Raw genomic sequence first — 26,643 nt, 5'->3', positions numbered from 1 at the left:
ACATACACCTTATATTCCAGAAACCTCCCTTGGTCTTTATTTTATCCCACTGGCCAGTTTCCCTAAACATCCTGGGGTCCCACCCCCCTTTGCTCCGTTCTGTTCCCACCCTTCTGTTCTTGCGGGGTGGATTTGGCTGCTTGTTTTGCAGCTTCGTCCATCCAGGCATGAGCTTCTCGAACTGAAATTCCGTCCAGTTGGATTTCTGTGCCCTTCCCCTTTTGGTCCTATGAACTAGCTCCTGTCCTCGGAATCTACTGGTGCCCATGGCATCGGCATTACAACCTTACTTAATACACGATACATAGCCATGCATTAAAATAAGTTCTGTCCTTGCTCCAGTCCTTGGCTGCTGGGATGCATATTTCGGCAGTTATATTAAACAAAGCTAGTTCATGTAGTTGTGTCTTTCCTGCGTGTGCTATATCTCTCGTAGTCCATCTGTATTATCCAGTGCTTGCGTGGGCCTCAAGGTTCCCAGTATCCTGAGTCTCCAGAGTCGAAGTAGCCGCAGGGGTCCCATCTCGGTGAGTGTTTTATCTGCAAATTTTAAACAGATAGCCTGGTCGTCACCAGGTGTTAGGTTCTGGTCTACTCATCTTTTATCCATGCATGTCGAGGTCACTCTGTGAAATCGGAGGTAAGGGTTAGGTTGGGTTTGTGGACTACACTTACCCACCGTGGGGTACATTGGCTCTATTGCCGTAAGTGATGGTGCTATGGCTGCGCACTGCACTATCCGTCTGGTCCCGTTTAAAAAAAAAATCTCTTCCAGCTTATTTATCTTAGCTTTTAACTCTTGAATTTGTTTTCTTTGAGTATCTTTCTTTTATTTTTATCAGGCGAGTATTATTACAAAGACTAGTTCTGTTTTTATTTTTATTCTGACTATCTCATCATTTCCTCTATCTGTCAGGTGAGTCTTTTTTATTCTATTTAGAAATCCAAATTAATAATGTCCAGGATAAAACAGCTGTCAATGGAAAGGGTTAACTCCTTTACAGGTTTGTAAGAAAGCCTGATGTCATTACGTGACTTCGCGTAATCATCCGAAAAATTATTTTTTAAGTCTTTGTGCCTTCAAAACTTGCTTAGAAATTAGGAATCCGTTAAAACAGCAGTAACCATTAGTAAAGCCATCATAATAAAAGTCTTCTCATCAGGAAAGACGGCATTTTAGATTAAACTCTAATTTTTTCTTAACTTCTAATTCAAGTACTTGCCAAAGATTTTTTTTTAATTGATTTAAAACGAGACCACACATTTTTAATAGCTATTTTGTTTACTGAAATCCAATTTTCACACACGCTGTATACATTCCAACATTTTGTTTTATTTTACGGTCCCGTTCACTGGGCAAATCTTAAGTTTTATTTCTCTCTCAGCACAAAATCTAAACATCCGTGCCAGTTCCATTTTCTATAAGAATTTAAAAATTCAGTAAGATTCTCTAATTCCCAGTTTTTTCTTTCTGTGCTGAGTTCGCATAGCTTAGATCTTTTCTCCTCGTTAATTTCAAAACCCTCCTGCTTGTTTAGACTGTTCGGGACTTTTCTTGATAAACAACGTCCATTTTGGAAATCTTTCAAACTGCAGTGAAACTTTCTCGTAATTTAAAATCATTATCAATGGAGAATGTCTTTTACCTCTTCAAATTCTTTTTTTTCCAATGAAACCAATATCTTTTTCACAGCCGATATCATCTAGTATTTAGTAAGTTATGTCTTTTTCATCGCAAACACCCCTTTTTGTTCAGCACCTAATTAGTGCGTTACGTCTTTTTTTTTCAGATCACCTTTCTTCAAATTAGGTTTTGTATTTTACACGGAGGGCTCGTGACTCCATCAATTTGTTAATTTAAAATCATCAGACAATCGAAGACACTTTTTCTTTCAAATTCGTTCAATTTGTTTACTTTCAAAGTGGCGTCTTTATCTTTTTCTTTTCTCCATAACTAGAACGGAGTCTAGCACGTAGGCTTTGAGGGCTGCTTTTCGTTATGTCAAAATGTTCCAGTTTCAAGTTTGTTACAATGTCTTTTTCTAAACTGCTAAAGCTTGCTGTTTTAACATTTTTCAAAAGTCACTTTTACATCTTCGCAGATAGCTCACCACTCGCCCAAGAGTTTGACCTGATCCGTAAAGGTATTTCTAGATTGTTTCCAAACCTTTTAGTTTTATTTCTCTTTTTTTTTTTAAAGAGATCAGATTTAATTTAATATTTTTTTTTAGTTTGAATCCATCTCAGTATTTTGCTGTGCCTTCTCTTAATATCTCAAAATCCCAATTCAAATTTTGTAATTTCAATCTTTATTTAAAACTTTTTTTTTACTGAGCTAGAAGCTTTTGCGTCAAGGTTTTACACAAAGGAAAATGGGAGCGTACTTCCCCAGCCCACAGCCGCGAGAGATCCTCACAGGCCTTTTTTAAAAGGCATTCTTTATCTCATTCCTAGACTAACTTTATGTCTTTCAACCCAATGTAATCAATGATTGCGTGTTTTCTTTCGACATGTAAGTGAGCGTGTCAAATAAAAAATTTTTTTTAACCACCGGGATCATGTATTTTTTATCTTTTGCTCAACAAACCTATCCTTTGTGCATTTCCTAGCTCCGTAACTTAGCATCCGAATAAATTCACACCTGCGTTTCTAACTTAAAATGTCTTAAAACTTCCCACATACAGGACAACACTACAAAGGATTAAAAAAAACTTTCACTCTGTTTGGAAAAGTGGGTGGAGCTGCACTATTTTTCCAAACAGGCTTTCAGAAACATGAAAAATTCATTCCGCAGTCAAAAAATCACACAAGGACTCTCACTCAACGACAGACATTCACAAAAGTCTCTCTTCATTCAACAAAGCCTATTAATTGTTTGGCCGGCTCTATTTTTGGATCCATATGTTACTTAAGATAGTCACTATCAGCTTTTTTATGGCATTACGTAGTCACGCAAGTTACAATTGGTTTTATTTGCCTTTTTAATAGCCGTGTTACCCATCTTCTTCGGGGCTATCTTGGGCACTCCCTTTAATTCGTGTTAGGTATGCAGGACGTTATTTATATCTATATGTCTTCCCTTGGCGCCGTACACTTGTACTGCCACACTTTGGGTCAATATGTCTCGTCCCTGCACCGTGCGCTCATACTGCTTCGGGTCAATAGACCTTCCTCTATATCTTCCCTTGCGTCGTACCCTCGCACTGCCGTGCTACCTCCACGCGCATGTTTTAGGATGCACCTTTTGACCCCCTTCTACCCCTAGGTCGTCCCTGTCCTCCATCTCCGTCCCTCCTGGACCTGCTACAAATGGTTCTTTGTACAGATGTCCTTCCCTTGCGGTTTACAATGCCACAGCTCTAACTTGAAAGTGGTAAATTAAAACATACTCACCCCAACAGCTGGGTCATTGTTCCGTTCGGGAAGTCCGTACCCTGCTCACAGCGCCAAATGTAAGGGAAAATGGGGAGGCTTCTCCTCCCACAAGCGGGCCCCCTAATATAGAGGGTCGACGCTCGCCTCAACCCGTGTAACAGCCCCCGGAGTTAGCAGGCAGAGACGGATGGCAAGGTATAACGATCTTTTATTACGAACGCCCGAGAACACCTCTTATCACAGCCGCCTATGAGTGGAGATGCTCCCTGAACAGCACAATCATACAACTTTTATACATTTCAAAAACCCCTCCGTTACCTGGTAAGACCTCCCTAGATCTCTAATTGGACTGCCTTATCAGTGCTACTTCTCTAATTGGACTACCTTATTAGTGCTACTTTGGATTGACAGGCCAAGACCCTCGTTACCACTTTAGGCCGTGACTAGAATGACTTCATTAGGTCAGAATTTGTTGATTCTCCTTGGTGCCCGTGAGTTTGCCTCGAGCCTCTTCACAAGGTCTTATCAATGTCTGTTTAGATTCTCACATCGTATCCTGTCGGAATATTATTGAATTGATAACTTCTGGAGCCTTGGTACAAGGCCAAAGAGAGGCCTTTTACCTCCTTATGGGTCAGTGCAGGAACCAGCTCTTTAACCCTTGTCCCGCTGGTACCCCTAATGCCAAATTTCTCTTACAATATTGAATGGCGGTGCAGGCTCGAAGGGCTGAATGGCCTACAACTGCTCTTATTTTCTATGTTTCTATGTTTCTTCTTCAAATAGTGACATGGGATCTTTTAAGTCCACCTAAGAGAGCAGAGTGAGTTTAATGAAAGACAGCACCTCCGACAGTGTAGCACTCCCTCAGTACCGCACTGATGTGTCAGCCTGGATTTTTGTGCTCAATTCTCTGGAGAGGGATTTGAACCCACAACCTTCTGACTCAGAGGTGAGATGCAACCTACTAAATCACAGCTGACAACAGTGAAGGATTCCCAGGGTCTGCTTAAGTGACAGCTGTGGCATTACAACAGTGACTTATCTTCAAAAGTACTTCATTGGCTGTAAAGTGTTTTGGAATATTCTGAGGTCTTGAAAGGTGCTCTATAAATGCAAGTCTTTATTTTCATTTGCTGATCTTGTTATTTCTGCTACTGTGCACTAATGAAAAAAAAGTGTTCTGAAGTTTTAGGACAAGGGTTTCATAGAGGTGTGTAAGGATTTGCAGAGGATCCCTGGGAATACATTAACCTGTGCAAGGATCCCTGGGAATACATTAACCTGTGCCGGGATCCCTGGGAATACATTAACCTGTGCAGGGATCCCTGGAAATGTGTTAATATTTGGTGGGATCCCTGGGAATGTCTCTATGTTACAGTGCCAACTTTAGGCACTGTTCCAAAAGTTAGAGAGAATAAAAATAGAATACTAGAAGCCTGAAAGTGTCGACTGAAAGTGGCATTCTGACGGAGGCCTTCACTGTATTTTCTTTCTCAGGTGCTGACAGACTGAATGATTTATTGGATTTATCACTCAGAAAACACACAATCCTCTCCCTGTCTCTGCGTTTCAAATAAACTCATGCCAACCGTTTCTCGCTGTATTCAGCTTTTGATTGCGAAAAGATGATTGTCATCAAAGTCCATCTCTGCATTTCCCCCTTTCCCTGAAATCCAAAAGGCAGAAGGGAAAGGTTGTGCTGTGTTTTCCCCTCCCCCCAGCACAGTACCCCCATGTCCTCCGACCCTGAAAGGATGTTGGGTCCTGAATGAATATTCGAAGGGGAAGTCTCCTCCCCTCAATGGAGGGTCGCTATATCTCAGTCTCTATATATGGAAGTAGGTCACAGATCAGCCATGACAGAACAGGCTCAAGGGGCCAAATGGCCTACTCCTGTTCCTATGTTCCACCTTCTCCAAGGGTTTCCTCATCGCATTCACAATTTGAGAGCAGAGTCCCACCTTACTCTACGCAGAAGGGCTGTGTGGAGAGAATGGGACAGTGCGGTTATTTTGCATTGCCGGCACAGACACAATGGCCCACATGATCTCATACTGTGTGGAAACATTGATGCTTTCATGGTTTCCCCTCTAATAACACACTTAAAAATTAACTCGCTGTGCTAACCCCTCCCTACTGGGCCTAACCCCACCCCACTGGGTCACACCCCTCCCCGCTGGGTCCAACATTGCTCCAAAAGAACATCATAAACTTGATATAAAATCAGAAAGTGCAGGAAACACTCAGCCGGTCAGGCAGCATTTGTGAAGAGAGAAACAGAGTCAAAGTTTCAGGTCGATAACCCTTCATTAAAACTGGGAGAAATTAGAGATTTAGAAGCTTATAAGAAAGTACAGAGTTAGTGAACAAAGGGAGGGGGAAGAACACAAGGGAAGGTCTGTGATAGGGTGAAAGGGAGAAGAGATTAAATGACAAAAGAGATGATGGTGCGAGGCGGAAGAGATGGTAATGGGACAAGGAAAGACACAAAAGGTTGGTCCAATGGTGTAGATCGTACACCTTTCTCCACACATTCCCATGCAACAGGATCCCTCTCTGCCTTGCCAGATTTTCCATTCTTCTCTCTCCCTCTGCTTTTTTTTATTGGTTGAAGGGATGTGGGCATCGCTGGCAAGGCCAGCATTTATTGCCCATCCCTAATTGCCCTGGAGAAGGTGGCGGTGAGCTGCCTTAACTGTAACTTACAGTTAACCCTACAAATGAACCTTGGTTCGACCATACTTGGAGTACTGTGCATAGGTCTGGTCTCCATATTACAAAAGTATATAGAAGGACTGGAGAAAGTGTTAAAAAGATTCACAAGTGTATAACTATCAGGAAAGACTGAACTGTCTGGAGCTCGTTTATCTGGAGGTCTTTAAAATTATGAGAAGGTTCAACAGGATAGACATTGATAGGAGGAGCCAAAACTAGGGGCATAAATATAAGACAGTCACAAATAAATCCAATGGGGAATTCAGGAGAAACTCCTTTACCCAGAGAGTGGTGAGAATGGGGAACTCGCTGCCACAGGGAGGGGTTGAGGTGAATAGTATCGATGCATTTAAGGGGAGGCTAGATAAGCATATGAGGGAGAAGGGAATAGAGGGTTATGCTGATATGGTGAGGTGAAGCGGGGTGGGAGCAGGCCCGTGTGAAGCATAAACCCCAGCATGGACCTGTTGGGCTGAATGGCCGGTTTCTGTGCTGTAAAATTCAATATAATTCTATGTAAGCCTTTCTACTCCCTCTTGGCCCATCTTTTGTTCTTTTCCTTGTCCCAGTTCCACCTCCTTTTGCCTCACACCATCAGCCCTTTTGTCATTTAACTGCTCCTATGAAATGGTGTTGGGGATCACAAGGTCACGACACGGCAGTGAAGCACCTACAGTGAGTCTACGTCCCAGTTGGAAAACTCACTGCTGACTGGGTATTATTACTTAGCTCAATCGTCCCCTTCCAGTTTTAACGGAGGCAGGTCAGGGGTTGGGCGACCAATGCGTCTCAGGAGATCAGTCAATCATTGAAACCTTTTCAGGAGGCTGCCTGCCTTCATTTTAAGAGTGTTTTTATTTTTACATCAAGGGCTGGACCATAAGCTAAGTGTCTTTACAGCACTGCTCGTGGACCAGGAGGAGTAGGACTGCTCCCCGTGGCCCTCCAAGCTACTTTATTAACCTCCACAGTAAACAGAACCCTCCCCCCCACTCGGTCCATTGCCCTCCCAATGTCCGCAATCTTCTCCATGGCCCCTCTGTGATTTTCTCCTCTCCTCCCACCATCTCTCATGCCCCCTAATCAATGATCCCCTGACCCCCAATCTCCCCACCCCCCCCATCAGTAGCTGCATCAGTAGATCAGCAGATGGGTCAGTGGAGGGGCCAGTAGAGGCATTGATAGCTGAGTTGATAGATGGATCAATCGATGGGTCCATAGATGGGTCCATAGATGCCTCCTCACAGCTGTAATTGTTTCTTTAATCAATACTGCGACCCCCCCTCCTTTTTTACCCCCTTTCTATCCCTTCTGAAAACCAGGGGCTAGACTTTACACTCAGATCACTAGGGCATAAAAAATGGGCGATGTTCCAGCCTTGGCGATGTGTCAGCCTTATGATCGCTGGAACATCAGCCATTTTTGGGTTCGCGACTTTCAACTCAGCGATAGCCTAGCGATGCGAAATGTGCCCAGCAATGTGGAAGGCAAAGCTTCCCTAGCAACGGCCTTCTGTGCATGCGTGTTTTTTTTTGGTAAACAGGTTTTCCCGCATTTCGGGAGCTCAGGGGTCATCCACACATGTGCAGAAGGCAAAGGGAGGGGGAGAGAGAGAGAGAAAGGGAGAGAGATAGAGAGAGCAGAAAGGAAGGAGAGGAAGGAGAGGACAGACTGGGAGTGAGATAATGAGATAATTAGAGATAATTGATAGAATTGATATGAAAAACGTTATCATCAGACGAAAGTGTCCATGATATGGAGAAGGGGAGGAAAAGTGATGAGGCCAATGAGGCGTTGGTCCAAGAGGTGCACTCCGGGTGGGCCCAATTAATCCGGGGTGGGCGTGGGAAACCCCCACCCCGGGCGTATCGGAAAATCTGGGCCGAGATCGCAGACGTGGTCTCGTCGGCGTCCCACGAAGCCAGGGGATCCGACCAGTGCCGGAAGCGCTGGAACAGCCTAGTTGCTTTGGCAAGAGTAAGTATAGATTTTATATTGTAAAGATGCAAATTGTAATTATAATTAGAAATATCCAGGATTCAAATTAAGCTTGTTATTCTTACATATATTACATATATTCGCTGCTAAGATCTGGACAGGGCTATGAACCTGTGCCGTTTTTAAGTCTCTCTGGCTGCTGTCACTTACACAGGGACCCAGCATGGACTGGGGGAGAGCTGCCCTTGCTCACTGTCTGCCCTGGAACACTTTGGGACATTAGCTCTTGCCACTGCCAAGTTCACCAGCTATCCTGATTCCCACCACCCCCAGGGATCCTTTAATGGAGATTGTAGTCGAGAGAGATGTTTGTGTCAAGCATTAGATCCTAAATTGTGGTTAAAAACCCGATTAGCATCATCATCATAACCAAGACGACTGGAAACCTGCACTGCTGCACGGACCCAGTGCACAGACATATCGCAGTGTGGGCTGGCCCGCGCTGCCTCTGGGCCCTCAGCTCTTCTGGGCCCCAAATTAGCATATAACGTTGGCGACTGCTGTCTTTCCATGATAGTACCTAGTCAATGAGCTTATGCCATCTCTTTTCACGTTTGCAGAAGAAGTTAGAGAAGAATCGTTCAGAACGCAGGCGAAACGGAGGAGGCCCTGCACAACTTGTAACCCTCAGTGAGTTGGAGGAATGCACTGTGGCACTGGTGGGAGGCCACACTCGGTCGGCCACCCGTGGTGAGGCAGAGCCCTTGCTTGCGTCACGTGATTAATATGTCAAGCAGTGTTAAAGTAACGTAACGTCATTTCATTATAATATAAGAATGAGGTCATGTTATGCATGCAGCTATCCTGATTCCCATGCAGCCTCTGTGCTACTCTCAGGTTGACAACATAAGAGATAAGAGCAGGAGCAGGTGATCTGGCCATCTGTTCCTTTTTCTGTCCGCTCCCCAGAAACATTCACTCCCTTATCATTCTGTCTTTCTCCGACTGATCTGACTTCCAGAGCTCTCTGGGTCACTGAATTTTAACTTGGATTTACTACCATATGTACTACCGTGTGATGTGTTGTTATGTAACATCTCTTGGTCTCATTTATTATAATAGTCCTGCTCCTCCTTCGCATACCAGTGCAGCACAGCGCAGTGCAAGACTGTGTACCCTTCCGTTCTAATAAACTCAATAAGCTCAATTGTGTTTTGCAGGTCCACCAACACCCATGCACAGCGAGGCATGACCGGAACCCCTCCCTCTCCAGATGCAGGTGGTCATCACCACTGGAGGGGAGGAGGAAGAGCACCGACCCTGAGGAGGAGGAAAATATGGAAACAGAGGAGGGTTTGTGGGTGTTACATTAAAATAATTAATACATTTTGTTAATACAGTTTAAAAAAAAATATTTCACTTTACAATTGTTGTGCAGTGTCTTCTAATAACGTAAGTTAAGGTAAAATATGAATGCAACTGTTGTAAAACAATGGCCAGGCCAGACCAGGCAAGGATGAAATGTAACTCAACGCAAACACAACTGTTGACTAATCGTAACCCTATCTGTAACTGTGCCTGTCCCCAATGTAAGTTCATGCAAAGCGTTCATTTATGAGCTGCTGGTGCAACAGCTTTGCAGCCGCGTAACTCCCAAAGGGTTTTTCCAGTCTTGTGGGTGGGGGCGGGGGGGTGCGTGGGACCATGGGACCATGGATTCATCACCAGGCTGATCATCCTCCCTGAAGTCCTCACCAGCCTCCTCCTCGGCTGCCTCTTCCACCTCCATTTTCTCCTGAGGTGAACTGGCAGCCCCATCTGGCAATTGTTGTCCTCTCCTTATAGCTAGGTTATGCAACACATCACAATAAACTCAGTGACCTGGTCAGGGTGGTATTGTAGGCTGCCTCCAGAGTGGTCCAGGCATCTGAAGCACTGCTTCAGCACACCAATTATCTTTTTGACGATATTGCGTGTAGCTATGTGACTTTTGTTGTAACGCTTCTCTGCTTCCATCTGGGGATTACACAGAGGGGTCCTGAGGCAGCTGGCAAGGCCATTTCCTTTATCCCCAGCATCCAACCATGACCTTGTGGCTGACTGTTAAATAGGCCAGAAACAGTGCTCTCAGGCAGGATGTGCGCATCATGGATGCTGCCTGGAAATTTAGCATTAACTGCCATGATTATTTGGTTGTGGTCGACAACGAGCTGCACATTCAGGGAGTGGAACACCTCTGCATTCTGTAAAGGTGCTTCCAGGGCGATATGCATGCAGTCTATTGCTCTCTGCACCTTGGAGAAGTTTGCTATTCTCGAGAAATCCAAGCCCTCCCAGTCTGCACCTCTCTGGTCATAGGGAAGCTTATAAAGTCCATCCTGCGAATGTAAAGAGCTTCAGTCGAATGAAGCAATGTGTGGCGTGCTGAAAGTTACCACAGATGTTGCCAGCTGAAGCCTGAAAGGAGCCCAATGCATAGAAGGATAGAGCCGCAGTAACCTTTACCTCAATGGGCAGTGCAGTCCTGATGGTGCTGGTAGGCTGCAGATCCCCCTTGATGAGCTGGCATATCTCATCGATGACCTCCTTTCAGAAGCACAGCCTCCTAAGGCACGCGTTATCAGACAAGTTGAGGTAAGATTGCTTTTCCCTGTATGTTCATCGGCTGTACGATCTCCTCCACCTCTGCATTAGTCTGCCACCACTTCGATTGGCCCCTTCACTGAACCCTTCACTAAACCCAACTTCAGATTCCAGCATGTGAGCAGTTACAAGTAATGGCAGAGAAGATACAGGCCCCATCACTATCATTATAACTATAAATGACCTTTGTACTAAAATAAATATAAATATAACTGAGTGTGCATCAATCAGTAACTTAAAGGCCCTTAAATAACTCATAAATTATAAGCCCCTTCTTTAAGCAGCCTCCTCACTTCCTCTGACTTTCAAAATGGCGTCCATACTGCTGAGTTCTGTGAAGAAGGCCAGGTAAAATCAGCTTTTCTCCAACGATGTCCAGTGATCTTCTCGGTGAGCGATCAGGCCAGCGATGTGCGGGCGATGTGCCGAAAGTTGCGCTGGGCGATGTGCCGAAAGTTGAGTTAGGCGATGTGCGGGGAATCATCTCGGTGATCATCTCGGCAATGTGACACAAAAGTTGGGCCGGCAATTTTCCGGCGATGTTCCGGCCCAACTTTCCACTTTTTAAGCGAAATGGGAGCTAGCCTGCCTTTTTGGGCAATATATTGGCATTAGTCCAGTGGAAAGTCTAGCCCCCTGTAAACAGGAATGTTGAGCTGCCAAACCTGCCACTCTTTCAGCCATCTCTCAGTAATAGCTATAATATCGTACACCCAAGTGTCTATCTGTGCTCTCAGCTCATCTGCTTTATTCCCTAGACTTCTTGAATTGAAGTAGATACTATTTAGCACTGCCAAATTCCCTTGTTGTCTATTTTCTAGACTTTGTTTCCTCTGCCTTTCAAATTCACTTTCTAATTTTTCTGCTTTCCAATTTCAGCTTTGCTTCGCTCCCTCTGAAACTACTCTCAGATTCTCATCCTCTTGCCAAGTTTGTTTAAACCCTTCCCAACAACACTAGCAACCGCCCTTCCACCTCCACCCCCCCGCCCCCCGCCTGCGGGGATATTGGTCCAGCCCTGTTGAGGTGCAACCCATCCGGCTTGTACAGGTCCCACCTCCCCCAGAAGCGGTCCCAATGCCTCAGGAATCTGAAGCCCTCCCTCCTGCACCATCTCTCCAGCCACACATTCATCTGCTCTATCCTCCTATTTCTGTACTCACTAGTTCGTGGCACCAGGAGTTATCTGGCGATTACTACCTTTGAGGTCCTGCTTTTTAATCTTTCTCCTAGCTCCCAAAAATCTGCCTGCAGGATCTCATCCCTCTTTTACCTATGTCATTGGTCCCAATATGGACCACGACCTTTGGCTGTTCACCCTCCCCCGCAGAATGCCCTGCAGCCGCTCAGTGGCATCCTTGACCCTGGCACCAGGGAGGCAACATACCATCCTGGAGTCACGTCTACAGCCGCAGAAACGCCTGTCTGCTCCCTTGACTATCGAATCCCCTATCACTATTGCTCTTCCATTCTTCTTCCTCCCCCCTGCCCCCACCGCCTGTGCAGATGAGCCACCCGTGGTGCTGTGGACTTGGCTCTGGCTGCACACCCCAGAGGAACCATGGCTCCCACTAGTACTCAGAACAGAGTACCGGTTGGAGAGTGAGATGCACTCAGGGGACTCCTGCATTAGCTGCCTGGTCCTCCTCTTCTGTCTGGCAGTTACCCACTCCCTCCCTGCCAGCACACTCTTAAGCTGCGGGGTGACCACCTCTAGAATGTGCTATCCATGAAGTTCTCAGCCTTGTGGATGCACCGCAGTGACTCCAGCCGCTGCTCAGCTCCAAAACCCGGAACTCAAGCTCCTCCAGCTGGTGACACTTCCTGCACACATGGTTGACCGCAAGAAGCGCCCTGGACTTTCCACATGGCACAGGATGTGCACTCCATGGGACTGAGCCACCCTGTCATGCCTCTATTTAATATATTATGAACTTACTTAGTAGAAATAAACTAAAACCTAAAAAAAAACACTCATCAGCTACTCACCAAATCAGCTCCTTCCCTTGTGCTGACATCACATTTTTTGCCCACTCACTTAGCTTGCCTATATCCCTTTGCAGATTCTTTGTGTCCTCCTCACAATTTTCTTACCCACCTATCTTTGTATCATCAGCAAACTTGGCTACATTACACTTTATCCCTTCATCCAACTCATTAAAATAGATTGTAAATAGTTGAGGACCCAGCACCGATCCCTGCGGCACCCCACTAGTTACTGTTTGCCAACTGGAAAATAACCAACTCCCTGTTTTCTGTTAGTTAGCCAATCCTCTATCCATGATAATATATTACCCCCAACCCCATGAGCTTTTATCTTGTGCAGTGGCCTTTTATGTGGCACTTTATCGAATGCCTTTTAGAAATCCAAATACACCACATCCATTGGTTCCTATTGATCCACCCTGCTCGTTACATCCTCAAAGAACTCTAATAAATTTGTCAAACATGATTTCCCTTCCATAAAACCATGCTGACTTTGTAAATGATTTTGTAAATGTCCTGCTACTACTTCATTAATAATGGACTCCAGCATTTTCCCAATGACAGATGTTAATCTAACTGGTCTATATTTTTCTGCTTTCTGTCTCCCTCCTTTCTTGAATAGGGGCGTTAAATTTGTGGTTTCCAATCTGCTGGGTCCTTTCCAGAATCTAGGGAATTTTGGAAGATTACAACCAATGCATCCACTATCTCTGCAGCCACTTCTTTTAAAGCCCTAGGATGCAGGCCATCAGGTCCAGGGGACTTGTCAGCCTTTAGTCCCATTAGTTTGACCTTTCTCTTGTGATAGTGATTGTTTCAAGTTCCTGCCTCCATTTTGCCCCTTGATTATCTATTATTGGGATGTTTTTAGTGTCTTCTACCATGAAGACAGATACAAAATATTTCCTTGTTTCCCATTATTGATTCCCAGTCTCATCCTCTAATGGACCAACGTTTACTTTAGTTACTCTCTTCCTTTTTATATACCTGTAGAAGCTCTTACTGTCTATGTTCATATTTCTTGCTAGTTTACTCTCATAATCTATTTTCTTCCTTTATTATTTTTTTAGTCATCCTTTGCTGGTTTCTAAATATTTCTCAATCTTCTGATCTTCGCAACATTGTATGCCTTTTCTTTCAATTTGATACCATCCTTAATCTCCTAAATTAGCCACGGATGGTTTATCCTGTTCATAAAGTCTAGTGGAATAAATCTTTGTTGAAAGTTATGAAATATCTCCTTAAATGTCTGCCACTGCTTATCTACCGTTTTACACTTTAATTTATTTTTCCAGTCCACTTTAGCCAACTCTGTCTTCATACCTTTGTAATTGCCTTTGTTTAAGTTTAAGACACTAGTTTCAGACCCAAGTTTTTAACTCTCAAACTGAATGTGAAATTCGATCATGTTATGATCACTCTTTCCTAGAGGATCCTTAACTATGCGATCATTAAAATAGGTGGGAAGGTAAGGTTGAGGGATATGATGCGAATATGAGGTTGAGGGATATGGTGGGAAGGTGAGATTGGGGGATGGGGGGGTGGGGATGATGGTTATGGTGGGAATTTAAGATTGAGGAATATGGTGGGTGGGTGAGGTTGGGGGATATGGTGGGAAGGTGGGGTTGAGGGATATGATAGGAAGGAGCGGTTAGGAGATAAGGTGGAGTGAGGGATATTCTTATCTATCTAATCATAGCCAGAGAATCACCTGCAATGGCTTCTCTTTCCGGTCCCACATCATTACCTCTTGTGTCCCCCAAGGATCTATCTTTGGTCCCCTCCTATTTTTCATTTACATGTTGCCCCTCGGCGACATCGTCAGGAAATGCAGCGTCAGTTTCCACATGTACGCTGACAACACCGAGCTCTACTTCACCACCACTTCTCTCGACCCCTCCACAGTCTCTAAATTGTCAGACTGCTGGATGAGCAGAAATTTTCTCCAATTGAATATTAGGAAGACCGAAGCCATTGTCTTTTGTCCCCGCCACAAACTGCGTTCCCTAGCCACCGACTCCATCCCTCTTCCCAACTCCTGTGTGAGACTGAACCAGCCTAAACTAGGTTCGCAACCTTGGTGTCATATTTCACTCTGAAATGAGCTTCCGGCCACATATCCGCAGCATAATTAAAACCTCCGTAACATCGCCCGTCTCTGCCCCTGCCTCAGCTCATCTGCTGCTGAAACCCTCATCCATGCCTTTGTTACATCTAGACTTGACTACTCCAATGCACTCCTGGCTGGCCTCCCACATTCTACACTACGTAAACTAGAGGTCATGAAATACTCGACAGCCTGTGTCCTAACTCGCACCAAGTCCCGCTGACTCATCATTCCCGAGTTCGCTGACCTACATTGGCTCCCGGTTAAACAATGGCTCGATTTCAAAATTCTCATCCTTGTTTACAAATCCCTCCATGGCCTCGCCCCTCCCTATCTCTGTAATCTCCTCCAGCCCCATAAACCCCCGAAATATCTGCGCTCCTCTAATTCTGCCCTTTTGTGCATCCCTGATTATAATCGCTCAACCATCGGTGGCCGTGCCTTTTGTTGCCTAGGCCTCAAGCTCTGGAACTCCCTGCCTAAACCTCACTGCCTCTCTTTCCTCCTTCAAGACGTTCCTTAAAACCTATCTCTTTGACAAGCTTTTGGTCACCTGCCCTAATTTCTTCTTATGTGGCTCGGTGTCAAATTTATTTTTTGTCTTAGAACCCTCCCGTTAAGCCTTTTGGGGGACATTTTACGACATTAAAGGCGCTATATAAATACACCATGGTCGCAGGTCAGAGATAAGAGGAGCAGCTAACCTCTGCAGGGTGCAGCGCGAGCTGTCCCAGGAGGGTGATGGATCTGAGGAGGGCGACTGGATTGATGTCATCAAAATCCAGGTCGCCGATTGGAGTGTGGGCAGGACCAGGTACAGCAGAGGAGCGGGGAGGTCGAGGTGGAGGTGCGGCAAATGATAGTGGCGGAGGAGCGGTGAGAGATCAGGGCCCAGGAGCGTCGTGATCAGGGCCCAGGGGAGGCAAGAGTTCAGGGCTCAGAAGAGGCGAGGGCCCAGGGGCAGCACGGGCCAGCCCACACTGCGATATGTGTGCACACTAGGTCCGTGCAGCAAAGCTGGTCTCCAGTCGTCCTGGTTAATCCTTGTCACTGGACCAAGACCTAGCTCTGTCAAGCCCGTGTGGTGGCTGGTGTGCAATGGTCACCCCACGTTAAAAAAATCCACGTACAGGCATCTTCCACACTTCAACATGTAGTTCTGGATCTGGAATATCAGGTCCCTCATTGACATACCTGTGAACTCATCCCTTTTTGGTGTGGAAGCAAGTCATCCTCAATACGAGGGACTGCCTAATACTATATAAATACAAGTTGTTGTTGTTATTTATATGGTGGGAAGCTGAGGTTGGGGATATGATGGGTGGGTGAGGTTGCGGGGGGGTTGGTGAGTGTGTGAGTTTGGGGGATTTGGTGAGTGGGTGAGGTTGGGGGGGTTGGTGGGAAGCTGAGGTTGGGGATATGATGGGAAGCTCAATAAGTTGTGTTAGATTGAGCGATGCACTTGTTCAGTCCCTATAGTTGTGCTGTTCTAAGGGTCCCTTCAGTGTCATTTGATACATTGGTGCCTGTCTCCGTAATGCCATTTTTCCAACATCTTTTATATTCAGAATAAACTCAACTAATATTTTCAAAAAGAGGAGGAGTAGGGTGGGCAGACCGAGTGATGATTATTCTAAATTAAACCCTGGGAATTTTTTAATGAGTTCTCTTTCTGTTTGAACTCTATGAAGTGTAAGGGCAGTAAGTATAAAGTAATACTGTTGGGTTTTGGCATGCTTTGGTGGGTGTGTATAAGATTCTGCTACATTTGAAGTTTGTTTGTGAGCACGATTACAGCGAGATTGTTCTATTTATAATCGCACAGACATAATCATTACTGACAGACAAACTCAAATCAAACAGGAGATGGCGTCAGTAATTATTCTAATCTATAATGAGGTCTAGCTCTGTGCATCTCACTTACTAATTAGTAGCCACAGCTTTCCCCATTTCAATTTCCATAGATTTCACTGGGAGTGATGTAAAACGGGTTGCCCAGCCGCTATTACCCGTTATACTATTGTGCAAACTGTCTGCTTTCCTCGCTCTTTGATCCTGTGCGGCACTCTGTCTGCTCCTGTTTTCTGTCAGCCGTGGCTCAGTGAGTACCACACTTGCCTCTGAGTCAGAAGGTTGTGGGTTCAAGTCCCAGACTTGAGCACAAAAATCTAGGGTGACCCTCCAGTGCTGCACTGTCGGAGGGGCTGTCTTTTGGATGAGACGTTAAACCGAAGCCCCGTCTGCTCTCTCAGGTGGACGTAAAAGATCTCACGGCACTATATCAAAGAAGAGCAGGGGAGTTCTCCCCGGTGTCCTGCCCAATATTTATCCCTCAAAAACAGATTATTTGGTCATTATCACATTGCTGTTTTTGGGAGCTTGCTGTGCGCAAATTGGCTGCCGCGTTTCCCACATTACAACAGTGACCACACTCCAACAGTACTTCATTGGCTGTAAAGCGTTCAGTGGTTGTGAAAGGTGCTACATAAATGTAAGTTCTCTTTCTTTCTGCCCTTCTGTATCTCTCTCTCTCCATCTTTTTTTTCTGTTTAGCTCTTTTTTTCACATCCTGTTTCTCGCTCACAGCTCCTGTGTTCATTCCCTCCCACAGGCAGTGCCCACACCTTCAGCACAAGTGTTGGCTGAAATACATTTCCCCTTCAGTTGGTGAGGGGAGTGAGTGAGCGGGCAGAAAGTCCGATCCCTGCTCTGATAGCTAGCTGATCGAAATCAGGCCAGCAGTTCTGTTGAGCGCAAATTGACTGGCGTGTTTCTTATATTACAATAATGACTACGCTTCAAAAATACTATGCTTCAAAAACGCTTTGTGAAGTCGCGAGAATATGAAAGGCGCAATATAAATGCTTCTTTGTTTCTGAGAGTGCAGTCAAACTCAGTCCAGTTCAGTCCAGAGTTCATTTGGGCCTCAGTAAAAAAATTTACTGAAGGTGAAAAATTTTGAAATAAGCCAGAACACACACACACACGCACACACAAACTCTCATGCACGCTCGCGCACACACACACGCTCGCACACAAACACACGCTCGCACTCGCTCGCACACACACACACACGCTCGCGCGCACACAAGCTCGTGCACACACACACACACACGCTTGCACACATACACACACACACGCTTGCACAAACACACTCGCACTCCACACATACACACAAGCTCCACACACACACACGCTCCACATACACACACATGCTCCACACACACACACACGCTCCCCACACACACACACGCTCCACACGCACACACACACATGCTCCATACAAACACACACGCTCCAGGCACACACACACGCTCCAGACACACGCTCCAGACACACACACACGCTCCAAACATGGTGTTGGACTTACTCATTCAAGGCTGATCCTGAGGAAAGTTTTCCTCCAAGGGATGCCCTTGATTTACATTTGGACTCCCTACAACTTCAGACTGTTTGTCTGCCTGACACAGACTCAGACTTAAATTCTGACTTTCTCATGGATTTGTTTCCAGTACATCTGATGCAGGATTTGCTACTGGTACTTTACTTGTATCAAAACTATCTGATGAGTCAGAAATAATCGAATCATTCCAACTTTCAACTCCTTCCACATCTGTAGGTTAAATATGATCAATGTGAACAAGCCTAAACTGTCCATGCTCAAACACCTTGACCAAATATGTGCGAGGACCGCATATCTTCACCACCCTGGTAACCACTTTAACCATTTATGGTGATGGTTCTTCACTCTAACCTTCTGATTCAATTTCACACTTCTCTTTCTTACTCTACCTATATCATGATTCTCCTTAGATACGTCATAGTGAACTAACATGGCGCTGTCTACCAATTGGCTTTTACACTCCTTGCATGCTGTATACATTCTTCTGACCACTTCCAATGGACCTGTTTTTTTAACAGTTCATTCAGTGGATGTAATACTGTAGCCAAATTTGGTAGGAACTTCCCATAATAGTTCAAAAGACTCAAAAATAATCGAAGTTCAGTGACATTCTTGGGAGTGGGTGCATTTCTGATAGCATCCAGCTTTCCCTTGGTTGGATGTAAACCATCTTAGCCTACTCTGTGTCCTAAGTATTCCACTGAGTTTTGAAATAACTCACACTTGCGAGCAGTCACTCGTACTCTGTGCTTCTCCAGCCGTTTGAGGACTTCATTCAAAATGTTATTCTTAATTTGCCTGTTTGGTGCTGAAATTAGTATGTCATCTAAATAACATACTACCCGTTCAATAAAGTGAGTGAGTGTTAGTGTGAGTAAGAGTGAGTGAGTGAGTGAATGAGAAAGAGAGACAGTGAGAGAGTGTGAGATTGAGTGAGTGAGTGTGAGTAAGTGAGTGAGAGAGAGAGAGGGAGAGAGAGCGAGAGTGAGAGTAAGAGAGTGAGAGTGAGAGTGAGAGTGAGAGTGAGAGTGAGAGTGAGAGTGAGAGTGAGAGTGAGAGTGAGAGTAAGAGTGAGAGTGTGACTGAGTGACTGAGTGACTGAGTGACTGAAAGAGTAAGAGTGTGAGAGAGTGAGTGAGTAAATGAGAGTGAGTGAGGGTGTGTGAGGGTGTGTGTGTGAGGGTATGTGTGAGGGTGTGAGGGTGTGTGTGAGGGTGTGTGTGTGTGCGTGTGCGCGTGTGCGCGTGTGTGAGGTTGTGTGTGTGAGGTTGTGTGTGTGAGGGTGAGTGTGTGAGGGTGAGTGTGTGAGGGTGAGTGTGAGTGTGTGAGGGTGAGTGTGAGTGTGTGAGGGTGTGAGGGTGAGTGTGTGAGGGTGAGTGTGTGAGGGTGAGTGTGTGAGGGTGAGTGTGTGAGGGTGAGTGTGTGAGGGTGAGTGTGTGAGGGTGAGTGTGTGAGGGTGAGGGTGAGTGTGTGAGGGTGAGTGTGTGAGGGTGAGTGTGTGAGGGTGAGTGTGTGAGGGTGAGTGTGTGAGGGTGAGTGTGTGAGGGTGAGTGTGTGAGGGTGAGTGTGTGAGGGTGAGTGTGTGAGGGTGAGTGTGTGAGGGTGAGTGTGTGAGGGTGAGGGTGAGTGTGTGAGGGTGAGTGTGTGCGTGTATGGGTGTGAGTGTGAGTGTGTATGGGTGTGAGGGAGTGTGTGTATGTGAGGGTGCGTGTGTGTGTGCAGTTGTGTGTGAGGGTGTGTGTGAATGTATGTGTGGGGGTGCGTGTGAATGTATGTGTGGGGGTGCGTGTGTGTGTGTGGGTGTGCGTGTGTGAGGGTGTGTGTAGGGGTGTGTGCGTAGGGGTGTGTGCGTAGGGGTGTGTGTGTGGGTGTGTGTGTGGGTGTGTGTGTGGGTGAGTGTGTGGGTGAGTGTGTGGGTGAGTGTGTGGGTGAGTGTGTGGGTGAGTGTGTGGGTGAGTGTGTGGGTGAGTGTGTGTGGGTGTGGGTGGTTGTATGTGGCTGTGTGTGTGAGGGTGTGTGTGCGCGTGAGGTGTGTGTGTGTGAGGGTGGGTGTGTGTGCGTGTGGCTGTGTGTTTGAGGGTGTGTGTGTGTGTGTGGGGGTATGTGTGGGTGCGTGTGCGAATGTGTGTGAGGGTATGTGTGTGAGGGTGTGTGTGAGGGTGTGTGAGTGTGTCTGTGAGTATGGGTGCATGTGTGAGGGTGTGTGTATGTGAGGGTGTGTGTGTGTGTGAGGGTGTGTGTGTTTGTGTGTGTGTGTGTGTGTACTGAAGGGTTGCAAAATTCATGGGAGAACACCCCACCCCCCACCCCCGCCCCCCCCACCCCCACCCGTAGTATTTGGACTCATTGGAAAGGAAATTTAATTTGGAACTATCTACCAGAAAGCTTGAGATCCTAAAGTGCACATGGAAGAAACTACGTAATTTAATCGAATTTGGGATTTTACATGGCAGATTGAGTCTGTGTGGGCAGGGCTAAAAGCTGAAGGAATCATCATTCAAAGAAGCCAGTTTTGAGTATTGAAGCTGTTTGGGGTATTGAAGCTAAAGCAAATTGTCTGAGAATTGTGGATACTCGAAAACCCTTCTCCCCAGGAGACATTAACATAGCAACAATTAACCCAGAGATAGCGAACCATCATCCTGATCTGGAAAACCATTCCAGCATATACATAATAACAATGGCACATCCAGCCCGCATGGAAAACCCAAGCACAGACAGACATTACAAATACTAAAGCTAATATTTCCATCAAGAAAACAGATTTAAAAGATCGACACATCCAAGACAGGTTAACATTTAATGGGCCCGCCAAAATATGACAAAGAAATATCAAGCCCGTCAAAATTAAACAAAGAATCAGGGGTTGATTTGGCATGAAGATTAGAACAGCTCCAAAGGTATAACTGGGCCCTGCTTTAACAAAGGGTATGCTTTTGCTTCAGAAGACACTGCTAGGGACGCTTAGCAGAAGATATGCACACAGCATCCTAGCATCATAGAGCATCAAGAAGGGAGAGAGACCACCGCAGCAGTTTTAACTAACTTCCCCAGCCTCAACGTCCTGAAATCGGAAAAGGAAGGAAGAACATCACCATCGCGGCAGCAACCGACCACAGCTAACGTGGTACCACCAAAAACACCACGATCGACCAACTTCGAAACAAAACTCCACAAGGAAGAAACCGAAGAGTCGAAAGTTTCCACTCTACACCTAGGCCTGACTACCAACAGGTGAAAACATTACCTAAAGTGACTTTGAACCTATTTCTAATGAAAGAAAGTACGTACTTACCCCATAAATCCAAAACGCACCTTACCGCATCAGCGGACACCACCCAACTGAAGACTGTGCAGTAAGAAGTCTTCTCCGACGTTCGGGGTACGGCAAGCAGAACTACAGAATCCAGCGAACCCCGAAATCGCAAACCATCGCTAACTACTAGTAAAGGATCGGTGAGCATAGTCCTTGTTTGCCCTGGAGTTTAACCTAGTCAGTGTTAGGCATTGGGAGGTGGGAGGTGTATTATTCAGTGTAACCCCTTTGAATGTGTGATATAGTGTTCTTTACTTGAGTGATTATAAGTTTGACATCGATTTTATTAAAGACAAGAAAATACAAAGTTCTTTTGCACCAAACCAGTTGTCTCTTGCACTTTATCACATCCCACAAATAAATCCAGAGTCTAGAACCCAGGGAGTGGGAGCGATTTGAACCGCTCAGAAGGTCAGAGGTGAACCTGACCCCACACACTACCACTACAGAAATGGCAACCGCGGCAGGACTCTGGTATAAGGGATGTGATGCAGAGAGTGCTGTTTTGGAGGAAAGAACCAAGATGGAAGAGAGGATTTCCTCCTATGTTTACAAGAAAGTGAATGTCACTAAGGAATGTGTGCTTGATCTATTGCACGCTGAGCATCCGGGAGATGCTGCAGCCCAGTGGACAGCAAACAAGTACCATAAAGAATCAGTAGAAAAGGCAATTTGGTTGGTCTGTCTACAGTGACAGGTCCAACTCCTAGACAAGAACATCAAGTCACTACAGGCAGAACTATGGGAATGTGCAGAGACATCACATGAAAGGACTATGGCAGGAGAAAGGTCATGGGGAGAACGCCGTAAGCTGAAGTATGGAAAGGCGCAGCTAATGAAGAGGTTTAAGAACAGCCAGGACTATTTTCAGTGTCAGGTTACCGAGGTTAGGAATAATGAAAAGATACTGTGGGAGGAAAATACTGGCCTCACCCTTAAAGTAAAAGAGCTGGAGGAGAAGTTAAGAGACTTACAAGCAGCGTATAAAGTAGCTAGCACTAATGGGTTTGAGTCAGAAGACCACGGTCCCTGCCGGCAACAAAGCAAGAGTTTAACCCTTGCTCTGTCCAAGGCAAAAGGCATGGTATGCCCAATAAGCCCGGGTACGGCCCGGGTAAACCTGGAAGAGAAGGAGAAAACTGTTCAACCGCCTCCTGTGGTGCCGGTGACTACACCGGTTCAGCAGCAGGAGGGGTGAATGAGTTGCGGGGTGGACAAGGATAATGGACCACCACCTGTGGTGCTGAGGTTCAGCTCGGCCTGGCAGCAAGGAGGGGTGGACAAGCCAGAGCAGGAAGAGCCAGAGCCGGGGCCGATGTGTCCGGTCCGACAGCAGAAGTTCGGCCTGCCCACCGGTGCTGGGGGTCATGGGCCCCTGGAAAATCAATTTGTGGTTCCCCACACTACCCAACAGCTTAGGGCTACGAGGGCCACCTGGGAAAGCTCACTCCAAAGGGAGACCCTTCGGTTCACTTTATGGAAGTAGAACAGGCAGGGGATATTAACGGGTGCGATGATGCCGAGATAGCAAAAATGCTCCTCCTCTCACTGGACGTCAAGTGTACCAGTCCCTCTCTGTCGAGAGCAAAAGGGAGCAGAGCATCTGTGCCTCCGTCCAGGAAGACATTCTAGATGCCATGGGCTGTAATGACGGGAGTCCCTTCTCCAGAGTAGAGAAAACAGTGCAGCTCATAGGGAAACCCCACAGGCTTTCACAGACAGACTGTGGCCTGTGTACCAGAGCGCCTGTGGAGGGGACCTCAACCGGGATCACCTAAGCCGGGACGAGAGAGCCCACTGGCTCTGAAGCCTAGTGGCAAACAGTTTGCCATGAATAAGAACAAATGCTGAGGCCTGGTTTGACCCGAGAGATCCCCAGAGGGAGTGGTCAGGCAACTGACCCTAGCCTACCGGCAGGAGGACAGAAGAGCACCCACCCAAGGGAAAGGTTCATGAGATCAGACCTAGTCAGGATAGGAGGGAATGGCACCAGGAGGGGGCAACCCCTCCGACACAAAACGTACCTGCTTCGGGTGCAGAAAGAGTGGGCACTGGAGAAAGGATTGTAGGAATCCATGGAAGAGTAGCGCAGGGAAGAATTCTCCAGCCCCTGCCCAAACGACTGAGACCGAGAAGCCAGTCTCTCCCCACACGTTTGACACATTCACGACTGCGCTTCGAACAATGCTAGATGGCCCTTGGAGGGTAGCCGCTGCCACCGGTTACGAAGCCCCATCTGCCCCATCCCAGCCAAAACAGTGACTAGGACAGGCGCAGCCTGTTCACCTGTGTTCCCTCGAGTATGATGCGTGGGGGAGACCGACCGTTCAGATGGAAGTGGAAAAGGTGAAAGGGACTTACACCCTCGTCTATGCAGCTAACCCCGCCACCTCACCTCTGTCTAGCGGGGTACCCCACAGCTTGGTGGGTTTCACAGGCACCGAGTAGGCTGGCTCATTCTCCGTTCCACTCTCTATTCATTTGGGAACACTCCACACCAAGTGGACTTGTGTCCTAATGAAGTGGGAACAGGAAGGGAGGGGGATCCTGGGGGCTAACTTCATTCTAGGCCATGGAATCCGAGTGGATTTAAGAAACCACTGTCTTTTGGGGTCAGTCTGTACGGGACAGGAGAGTGAGGTGGTGGTTATCCCAGAAAAATGGGGAAAAGAGATGGTGTGCACCATGAAGTCAAAGGAGGGTTACAACCTTGAATCACTGGTCAGTAACATTCTGATAGAGTACCAAGATTATGTGAGGGCAAACCTTGCAGCTTTTGCCACTCACAAACACGACTGTGGGAGGATAAACGGGGTCGAGGTTAGCGTAGATGGGGACCCCATGACCCGACCACAGAAACAGTACAACTTCCCCAGGGATGCAGAGGCAGACATGGAAACAGCCTTGGGTTCTCTGGTTAAACAGGGGGCATTGAGACCAATAGCTACCCATGCGAACTCTCCATTGTTGCTGGTTAAGAAACTGGACAACTCGTGGAGAGCCATGGTGGACTATCGAGTACTCAACCGTAACATCCCCGCCTGTGCACCCACCGTTGCCGCCGTCGCCGACCTCATTGGAAGTATCCCAGCCTCCGCGACCACCTTCACGGTGCTGGATATTTCCAACGGGTTCTGGTCCATACCTTTAAGAAAGGAAGATCAGTACAAGTTTGCTTTTACCTTAAAAGGACAGCAATATACTTGGAACTGTCTCCCTCAGGGCTTCCACAACAGCCCCAGTATTTTCCATCTGTGTATGGCCAACTGTTTAAAGAACTTCAGCAGACCCCAGCAGTTGGTACAGTATGTGGATGACCTGCTTCTGTTCACTGATGAGGGGGAGGAGCATGGCCCACTGCTGGCTGAACTGCTGGAGCTGCTGAAAGAAGAAGGATTTAAAGTAAACCCCAAGAAGGCACAGATCAGCCAGAAGGAAGTAAAATTCCTGGGACTGGCTGTGCGTGCTGGGGAAAGAGCCATTGACAAAGCTAGAAGTTACCTGCCCCCAACACAGTAACAGGAGTAAGATCTTTTCTAGGGCTAACCGGGTACTGCAGAGATTTCATTGAGGATTATGCAGCCACAGCAGCCCCTCTGCTCCAACTCCTACACAAGGGAGTGGAGTGGGAATGGGACAAAGGTTGCGAGGTAGCATTTATCCAGCTCAAGAGAGACCTGCAGACTGCGCCAGCTCTCGGGGCCATAGATGGGGGTAAAGAGTTTTTCCTGGAGGTAGCAGCCAGTGGGGGCAGCCTGAGCGCAGTACTGCTCCAAGAGCGGCATGGCCGGCTGAGACCAGTGGTCTACTCCTCCAGGATACTCACGGACATGGAGAAGGGATACTCCAACTGTGAGCAGCACCTCCTAGCCACTCACTGGGCTGTGAAAAGATCACTGATCTTCACAGGGGGTCCCCTATCACACTCCTCACCAACTATACGCCCACCCAAATGCTCCTGGAAGGGAGAATCAAGGATGGGACAGTGAGCAGTGCCCGCATTGCTCGCTGGACCCTACTTCTCTCTCAGATGAACCTAAGGGAAAAGGGTCTCTGCGAGCCAAGACTCGCAGCCAACATGATCTATCCAGGGACAGCCCCCGGTGTTCCGTAGAAGGGATATGGGAAATTAACATAAACTTTCGGGCCGGGTTACACCCCACAGGCCGAGAGATCTATGTGGATGGTTCCAGCACGGTATCTGCGGGCAAACGACTCACAGGCTGCGGAGTTTATGACCCCGAGGCAGGCATTGCCCTGGCGATTAAACTCCCCAGTACTATGAGCGCCCAGCACGCTGAACTGTCTGCGGTGGTGTGCGTAGTCACACACCCCAAAGAATTCTCTACCCCATACACGATTTGCTCGGACAGTATGTTCACATGCAATTTGTGTACGGAGTACCTGGCTATCTGGTCCCGTCACGGATACACATCCGCAGACGCAAGACCCCTGGCAATTAAGCCTTTACTGGAAAAGATCATGGCAGCTGTGGGGGAGGAAGGGAAGGTCTATATACACAAAGTGAAGGCACATTCCACCACTGAACCCCGTAGTGAGGGAAACCAGCAGGCTGACATGTTGGCCAAGCAAGGTGCCTGCACGGGCAAGCTCTGGGATCCGTACAACCCAGGCCCCATTGCAGCAGTCACAGGCAGGATTGAGACAACAGGGAGAGCAGTAGTAGCATTGCCCCCGGACCTAAAAACTGTTCAGACCCAAGACCCCATCCTCAAAACTGTCCTGAACACGTACGGCACCGCAGCGATTGTCATTAAAGAAGGCATGCTGTTCAGGGGGGAGCAATGGGTAGTACTGCAACAACACCGGAGAGAATTCCTCCAGCTGGTCCACGAGGGTCCAGGAGCAGGACACCCAGGACCTGAGACCACCTGCAATGGGTAGAACAGGCAGGGTGGTGGCTGGGACTCAGGGAAGACATCCGCGAGTTCTGCGGCAGCTGTCTGGTGTGCACTGCCAACAACCCTGAGCCCCAGAAAAGGAAGGTGTCTATGGTACATATCAGGATGGTAGAGGGACCCTAGCAGGCGATCCAGATCGATTACATCAGGCCCCTACCCACTGCCCAGGGAGGCGACAAGTACTGCCTAGTATTGGTGGACATGTTCACCAAATGGGTGGAAGCCTTCCCATGCC

The 26,643-nt window shown here is 47.0% G+C and overlaps 1 long non-coding RNA gene across 1 annotated transcript in view; it reads left to right on the top strand.

The window, feature by feature from the left end:
• Positions 1-26,643, top strand: part of LOC139233686 (uncharacterized) — a 32,619-nt gene that overhangs the window by 1,314 nt on the left and 4,662 nt on the right. The window contains exon 2 of the long non-coding RNA XR_011588198.1: positions 9,252-9,384. This is a non-coding gene — a long non-coding RNA (uncharacterized lncRNA). The remainder of the gene's footprint in view (positions 1-9,251; positions 9,385-26,643) is intronic.

This window comes from Pristiophorus japonicus, chromosome 21 (genome assembly GCF_044704955.1).
Source record: "Pristiophorus japonicus isolate sPriJap1 chromosome 21, sPriJap1.hap1, whole genome shotgun sequence".
NCBI lineage: Eukaryota > Metazoa > Chordata > Chondrichthyes > Pristiophoridae > Pristiophorus > Pristiophorus japonicus.
This window is presented reverse-complemented; position numbering and strand designations above follow the sequence as displayed.